Here is an 8970-nt window from a genome sequence, read left to right as displayed (position 1 = left end):
CTTCTTCCTCGGTCTCGTACTCGATATCTTCGTGAATTGGTTCTTCAATTGTTAACGAGGCACTGGATGCTCCTGATTTGCTGCCTTTCTTCTTGCTGAAAACGGATTTCAAGTTCTTGAGTGGTGAGTTCTTTGAAGTTGCGGTTTCTCCTACGGCTTTTCCTTTGCTTCTCTTTAGTGCGGATTCCGGGTTTTCCAAAGGTGGTACTAGAGGTGTGTCCGATCCTCGGGTCATGAAACAGCTGAAAAAAAAAACAAAACAAAAGAAACGAAACGCGTAAAAGGAACAAAAACGGAATAAAAAAAATAAAGACTAACACAGCGATGGACTCGCCGAGTCGGCACGAGTGCACTCGGCGAGTGCAAGGCAAAAACAGAAAAGAAAAATTTCTAGTAAAAAAAACGGAATTGTAATAAAACTAAGCCTACTTACTGGATTTGCTTTGTAAATAACTTTGTATAAGATAAATCCCACACAAAGGATCGATTAAACTAGACTTTATTATTAATTTTAGAACCGTTCCCCGGCAACGGCGCCAAAAACTTAATGTGTGTAAAACCCACTAGTTTTAAACCTACTTTTAATTATCAAATAACACACAAAAGGCAGTGAACCTATCAATTGTGGTATAGCTAAATAAGCAGGGTATCGAACACAGGGAACGGCAAATTAAACTAAAAACTAATTTAATCTAAGTTAATTAAAAAGCAGGGGTTGTTCTCTAGTTTTACAAGACTAGAAACTTACTAATTATTACTAATTTAAAGCTAGAAAATAACGATTTAACTAGATTCAATAATTGGAAAGGAACTTCTGTTTAGTTCAACTCGGTTAACTCTATGGTTGACTTTCAAGGTAATAGTGCAATGGACTAATTCTTTCGTTGGTTACCGATTCAAGTGATTAGGTTCATGTTCACTACCCTAATCCTTAGCAAATAAACTAACTCAAATAGTGGCCAATTGTCTAATTAATTATATTTACTAGATTAATTATTCGGGTTAAGTTAGACTTGCAATAGTTAACTAATTTAGTCTTTTTAATTAACCTCTTGTTTGATAGTCATCTTACAAGCTTGCACATGAATTTACTCAATTTTCTTATTAATTCTAGTTTCATATTCATTAATCCTAGACATATAACTATGTGGTCACAATATATCATATGAGGGCAATAATCAATAGATGTTCATGCTAATCAATTATCTTCCTATTAACAGAAAATTAATTATTATTCACACACAAGGTTCTTTAGCAAGCTAAAATAACAAAAATTCACCAACTTAGAATTAATCCTACCAATCAATCAAACCATATTGTCAACTTTGTATCCCCAAACAAAAGTCTAAAGGTTTTAGCTCATAATTAAAGTAAATAACAGCAAACAATCAAAGTCAAATTGCTTAGTCATGATGAATAAACAAAAGAATATATGGAATGATGAAATTTTGCCTTAATTACTCTCCGGAATCGAATTCTAGCTTCCTTTGTCGTCTTCTAGGGTTTTTCAGGTTTCTCAATCGTAGCAAAATACTTCTGAATCGTCCCAGAACTCCCTCCTCTCGATCTGTGGAGTTATCTTTAAATAAGCGATCCGACTCGTCGAGTCAAGTGGTGACTCGTCGAGTCCCTCTCACATTCCCCGTATTGCGATAACTATCTGGGATCCCGAGTCATTATCCTTCTGATTCCTCGACCGGACTCGTCGAGTCGCTATCTGACTCGACGAGTAGAAGCTTTTTTTAGTGTTTTTCCTTCTTCATTCCACTCTCGAGCTCCTAACTGCTTCTCTTGCTTCCTTTTGCTCCTGAGCTTCATATTTGGACTGAAAAACATAATTTAACACTTTTAAGTACCTTTTGTCCATAATATGCGATAATTTAGCTAATATATGAATAAAAAACTATACTAAATACACACTAAATATGCACATATCAGATTACAACATCTTTTTTCGTATTTCGAATTGTAAGGAATGACAAGGAATTCTTTGAACTTTCATAACATATATCTACAAGTTCTGAAAGGGTTTAAACTTACACATATGCTATCTAATGAAGGTGTATAATCTTTAGAAGCGTAGTAAAAGACTTATTGAAGCAACGCATAACATAATTTTGTATTTCAGAAAAAAAAATCAAGAGTATTTCTTTCTAGAAGTCCAATAGATTTCTAGGTACATGTCAAAGCTAGTGGGATCATAATTGTTATGCTAGTATTGTTTGTTGACAATACTGTTCATAGGAAACAAAGTTTTCTAATTTTCAAATTCAAAAGTTTGGGAATTGTTTCTCTATAATAGACTTAAGGGAGAGGGCACTCATACTTCTTTTCGAATCTAAAGGTTTAGATTGCATAATTTAATAGGGTTTAGTCATAACCATATATGAATTTTTTTGTTGAAATGATTCAACATAGGAAATTCAATGTATAGAAATATTATAGCAAGAGTCGGAACAAATATGAGATCCTTACATAATAAATTGTGTCTCATATGCTTCAAATATAGGATCGATTACATATGCTATAATATTCACTTATTTTGATTTTTCCAAATGCCTTGAGCATTTAGAGGAAAATGATTAGAATTTTTTGAGTGACTAGAGTTGTTAAGCAACTATCAAGAACATTCTAAAGTTTACTGAATATTGGTTGCTTGTAGATAATTGGAAGTATGGTTTTGTTTGGGAGAACCATAGTGACATGTTTTAGATTGAGATGATTCTTGGTCACAATTGATGGTCATGTGGAAAAGTTTCCATAAAGGAAGTTGATTATTGAGTCTACATGTGAATTGGAAACTTTAATGCAAGAAAAGTGTTCAAGAGGCACACCTTGAATTAGAACCTTCATTACCTTGGAATTGTTTCTAGTAACAAAGTTCCAATGGAATATTCTGTAATATCGTTGGCTTAGTCTTTGTGACTTAGAAGCCTTAGCATCGCAAAAACTCAATGCATGTTAGGTGGGAATTCCAATACATTTTAGACGGTGACAAGAATTTGGAATTGTCAATTGAACATCATTGGGATAGTGTCCAGTCAATCTGTTCATAAAGGAAGGACCATAGAGAGGCATAGTATACATGTTCATAATGCCTGATGATAAATTCAAGTGATTAGTTGATTACTCGAAACACAATACAATGAATAAAAGCCTTGATTATTATGGTGATTAAATAATAAGAGTTTTATTTATATTCAATAGTTTTGAGACTATAGTTAATTACTTTATTATTGTGTTTCACTTCGCATGTTTTACTTCCAGAATAATTTGATTATTAGAAGTTCCACAGTCGCTCATACTTTTGGAAGTAAGTAGTGAATTGAATGGAGATTTTGAATTGAATTATAGATTGTCTATGGAGATTAGGCATTGCAATGGTTGGTACAATGTTCATGAGTACTTAGAAAAATGAAGATTTTGAGTATTGGATAAACACACGCTTAGAGAATTACTTCATGGATTCTATTAAGATTAATTCTGAGATGACAATATCTTTTACTCTTAAAACTAAGATGTATGAGTTGTAATTTACAAGTCGGTTGTACATTGGTATTGCGAAAATGTGTCAGTAGCTTGATGTTATAAAACGTAGTGTCATGTGTGATTTGGTGAGTAAAAGATACAAGCTTATGAGTCAAATTTTATTCATTCCTTTTCCCCTAATGGGAAAAGCGATATCTTTGGGATCCTTGATTATTTGACGTCAACATCTGAAGTTCTTGGCCAAGCCCGAACTAAACTGATGTGTTCAATTAGTTGTCTGAATTCAATCGTCATAAATCAGGAAATCGAGAAACATAAGACAATGAGATTGATTTCAATCCATGTGTCATGTCCATACGATATCTTGTAGAATGAAGGAATATCTGATCGCTTATCTTAGCACACGTAACTAACTAGGTCAAAGTTCGACAGCGGCTTTTGGAAGCCACAATTTGCTGATCGGTTCAAAAGTTATACAGGTTATTATAGTTATAGTCTTATCCAAGTGGGAGATTGTTGGATTAAGTGTCTAAGCCCATTACTATAATTGGTATATACTTGAATTGATGGTAGCACAGTCCTTTTGGGTTGCCCTCAAACCTAGTAATTGAATGGGATAACTTTTAGAGAGAGAGACTGATTTACTAATTTATTATATGATTAATAAATTAATTATAAATCAAAATAAATGATTTCTTAATATATTATGAGAATAATATATTAATTAGAAATATTATTATTTAATTAAGAATTAATCAGAAATTAATTGGAATTAATTTTAGGATTCATTAGATTAATTAAAAGTACAGGGGTGAAAGTGTAATTGTTCAATAGTTGAATAGAAGCATTCCAGAACCTTCCTATAGCCTTGAACGGTTTTAGTAGGGTCTAGGTTTTCTAGAATTATCCATGGAGGATAACTAGGAAGCTAGATAATTACCAAAAGGAAATAATATTATTTTATTCCTTTTAGGGTTATCTAGGGTTTCCAAGTTGCACTACATAAAGCTCCCTATACCTAGCAATTTTGACCATGTCATTTAGACATAAGAATAGCTAAAATTTGATCTCTCTATCCTCTCTCTTTATGTTTCCTTGGTTTCGAGGATGTGGGTGTGAACCATCAGAGGCACGATACTTGTGGTACTTGCTTCCAAAAGTATTTCAAGTAGGATAGTATTGATTGTTTAATACAACAATCAAAAGGTATGTACTTCCTAAATTATTTATCAATTTCAAAAATACCTAGTGTTCATGTTGTTCAATAGAATGTTACCTCAATAGTTTTATGACATAGATCTAGTAGGTTGCATGTACCCTTAAGTTTTAAGGATTTTACCGTGTTATTGCATGTAAAACCCATAATCTTTCACCGCTAATAGCAGGGTGGGGGTGAGTATTCCTAGTGATCTCAGGGGAGTGCTAGAGTGTGCTAATGCGAGCACTTATGAATGAGGAAGTCTAAGTTGGGAATCTAGGCAGTTTGTGATTGCTTTCTAAGCTTTTGGGTGTACTGATACCCCTAGAAGTGGTAGGATTTCTGGAAAGCATTATAGTGCATTCTCATACATGAGAAGAATCTTATAAGGAGAGAGTCTTGGATGAGCATTAGTGTGTGCCTATGGTGGCACATGTATTTGAGATTGATAGTGGTTTAGTTAGCAACTTAGGGAGTTTTAGATACTTCTTGGGACACGTACGGATAGGTGTGGAAGGCAGTAAGAGCCCATACTACTGAAACCACAGGATCCGTACGGGGATCAAGAAGGGTAGAAAAGGTTGCTATGAAGCTAGTGGAGGTTAGATAGTGTAGTATAGCACTAGAGTTAATTGTAGTCATCCTCGTCGTTGTCGGCCTATCGGTTATGATTGTATAGAATGAGAATGATAATTGTTTTGGTCTGAGTGTCCATGGCTGTTTGCGTCTGGTAGGTGCAAACCTGTGAAGTTTGGTTGATTCAGATGCATCAAGGACCTTGCTTGAAGTAGTGCCAGTCTAAGTCGCGAGACTCAAGAAGGAAGTTGTTGCGATGATCAACTCGAAGATTGCAGCCTAAAGCTGAGTGGTCAGCCGATGGCAAGGGATGTTACTTGTTGTATCGGGTTTGTGTTTTCCTACCTCCTGTGCTCAAGGGAGGAGAGAGCGATTGTGGGATATTCGATGGTTTAGATAGGAGATTGTGATCTCCTCATCGGTTTTGCTGAAGGAAGGTGAATTCTGGTTCGCAGTAAATCATCTTTATGTCTCAACAAATGGATATTTGAGACTAGGTGGTTATGGACAAGGTGAAGTCCATTTTGCTGGTGGAATACATAACACATATTCTGGGAGATCTGATGTATCTGGGGAGACTTCGAGTTGATCATGTTCTGGGCAGAAGAGTTTTGTAGCGGTGTTTAGTTTGTCAAAGCTGTGTTTTGAGCATCTATAAGTGGATTCTTGAATTTCCAAGGGGAGGATAAGGTTGTGGATTAACTCTCCAAGTGTATGGTTTCCTATGCGTAAGTTAAATTCAAAAGGTGTTAAGTCTATCCAATGGTTTTCTGGTCAATTTCGCTAGGTTTAAAGGGCGATGCTGGGAGAAAGGTCTCTGAAGTCTACAACTGAGATTTAGAGATTTCTTGTTCTTAGGATCATCTTGTGTTGTGATATGCATCCTAAGAGTCAATTCAAGTATTTTCATGTTTAATTTGGTTTAAGGATTTAGGGTTGCAAACGTCATTCGATGATGGTTTGAACCCTAGGTGGGGGAGAACTAGGTATTTTGATTGGAGAATCATCGGATGGTCTAATTTTTATGGTTTCATCATGATGGGTCAGAGTAATCAACACAACAGGGATTTTATATTTTCGTTCAAGGTTTATGGCTGCATTTGGTAAAGAAGTAGGCTCTCATCAAAGTGTTCTTGATCTGGAAGATTTTCATTGTGTTCCTCACGGGTCCACCAGAGTCTTCCATGGACACAGAGAATTTAAGGTTTGGTCAGATCGTGGGTACAGAGTTGAAATTTTGTATCGATCGGATGCACTCAAGTTTGAGAAACAACAAACAAAAAAAGTAAAGATTAAACAGAAAACGAAGAACACAAATAATCACAAAGTTTTCTTTCACCAAGAAAATGGGTTGACACAAAGACAATCACCAAGACATGACAACACCAAGCCGTTAACATTAGGGTTTCACCCTAATGTTGTATATATACTATTCTAAACTAGAGAATCCCTTGATTAAATGGATTGTATCGAATCTACATATAAACATATCCTTATCACCAAGATATCAAATATGTTATATATTCTATATTTACAGATTATAACTACCTAATATAGAAAGATATATTCCTAATATACAAAACTAATATCTTCCTAAATGATATCTTCTTAATATACAAAGATTAATAAGATCATGGGATTACTCTGACGTTGGAGCTGACGATGGTGGTCAACATGTCATTGTATTTGACTCATCAGATCATAAGGTGTGACATTGCAATCTCCCCATATTTAATGATGTCAAAACTATCTTCAATAAATTCTTCATCTTGTGCTCCCCCTGAGAATAAGAACTTTCCTTCCTCCCCCATTTTGATTATCAACGATAGAAGCAGTAAGAGTAGTGGAAATAATCAACATATCATGAGTTGCTGTGAATGATAGATGATAAGGATATGATAGAATGTTAATATCAGCTCCCCCTTAAATTTAGCTTCCCCTCAGATAAACAACATTTGAGTTTTGCCCCTGTTAGATGTGTAATATTCTTTCAAAAGTGTAATCTTGTTTCAAGAGTGTCTGTTATGGATGATTCGGTAATAATATAGCAAAACTAGACATTTATCCTCCTTTTCGACAACATCAATAGGTACTACCATATTTTTGATTTTTTTCTTACGAAGACAACAAGTAACCTGAAATAAAAACAAAATAAAAAAAATAAAGTTAGAGGATAAGATAGGTGTATCACACTATTGTGTTGTTGAAATCGTAGATCATTTGCACAGAATTGCGAAGTCTCATTAGCATAAGGCTTTAAATGTTGAATCATTAACTTCTTTTATTAGAAGAATAAAGGGAGAGAGTGGATACGTGCATGTAATATATCATGGTACATGATACCCATCGGCACAAAGTTTTAGAGGTTCTCATCAATGTCCGGTATTTGACACTGAATCATAAAAAGTTTAAGAAGAATGATAAGGGCAAGAATGGGTTGGTGCGTGTGATAACTTATGGTACATAGACTAACCATCGGCATAAATTTTCTAACTTTTATAAGTGTGTGGTATCTCACAGTGAATCATCAATTTCTTATAAAGAAGACTTATGGAAAAGAAGTAGGATGTCTCAATCACGCTGAGGTGAAATAAGCGTGAATCATTGGCAATGATAACCCATCATCAAGAAGGGGTTTAATCTTTTCATCATAGAGTTAGTTACAATCTAGAATCAAATATTCACCATCAATTTGTAATGGTATTATGTCATACCTCAGTCTAGGAGGTCAAGTACATGAATAACCCTTTGCCATCTTAAGGACCATACAAGTAACTCTTATGTTGAGGACTATGCAATCAGGGTAAGCCATTGGGTTATGCTCGATGTTTCAGCACAACATGAGACTTGATGCATACGGCAAGCATGCTTCCAGGGACGAAGTCAGGTAAGATAGTTAACTAGTTTACCCAAGCCTTTTTATAATTTTTTTTTATTTGGAACAGGCAATCTCACTTAAAGAGTTTAGACAATGCTAGACAATCGGCATGAGGTGACTCAATGTTATCTTAGCAGATGGTCTAAATGATGAGATACTTAGAGAGATTTAGGCACATACAACAACATGCTTCTAGGGACGATTGGTGGTCAAAAGTTGCATACTTGGCTCAAGATATGCCACCGTCAAATCATGAAAGGTACAATGATATTTGGAGGAAATGACCATACCTAATGGAGCTTGTAAGAGACAAGTCCATAAATTAACCAACTCTAGATAACTTTATGATTAACTAGTCAATTTTTTAGCTTAGTTGCCTTTGTCAATCTTGATTGCTCTCCTATGCTTGTGATTCAATTATTTGAGACACTTTGTAAGCACATTATATGATCATATATCATGATATTTCTTATCAGTTTCATTAAAATTGTGCAATGAAATTGCAAATCTTGAACCAAATATGTATTGACACATTAGGCAGACTATCACCAAGACACATTTTGAAACTATCTAAAAACATCACATGATCAAACATTCATGTTATCTCTTGTTTAACTTCAAATCATTGTCTGGGACCCAAAAAAACTTTGAGCACACAAAAAGATACAATTATTAGGAGCTTTAGCGAGGAAATAGGTTCTAATGTTCATAGATAATTTAAACATCAGACACAACATTAAATTTGTCCCCTGGATACAGGATGGGTAATGTAATGTCTTAGTGAATCACGGTAACAGTAAAAGACATCAGTGCCATGAGGGATTATATA

The sequence above is a fragment of the Lactuca sativa genome, chromosome 1 (genome assembly GCF_002870075.4).
Source record: "Lactuca sativa cultivar Salinas chromosome 1, Lsat_Salinas_v11, whole genome shotgun sequence".
NCBI lineage: Eukaryota > Viridiplantae > Streptophyta > Magnoliopsida > Asterales > Asteraceae > Lactuca > Lactuca sativa.
This window is presented reverse-complemented; position numbering follows the sequence as displayed.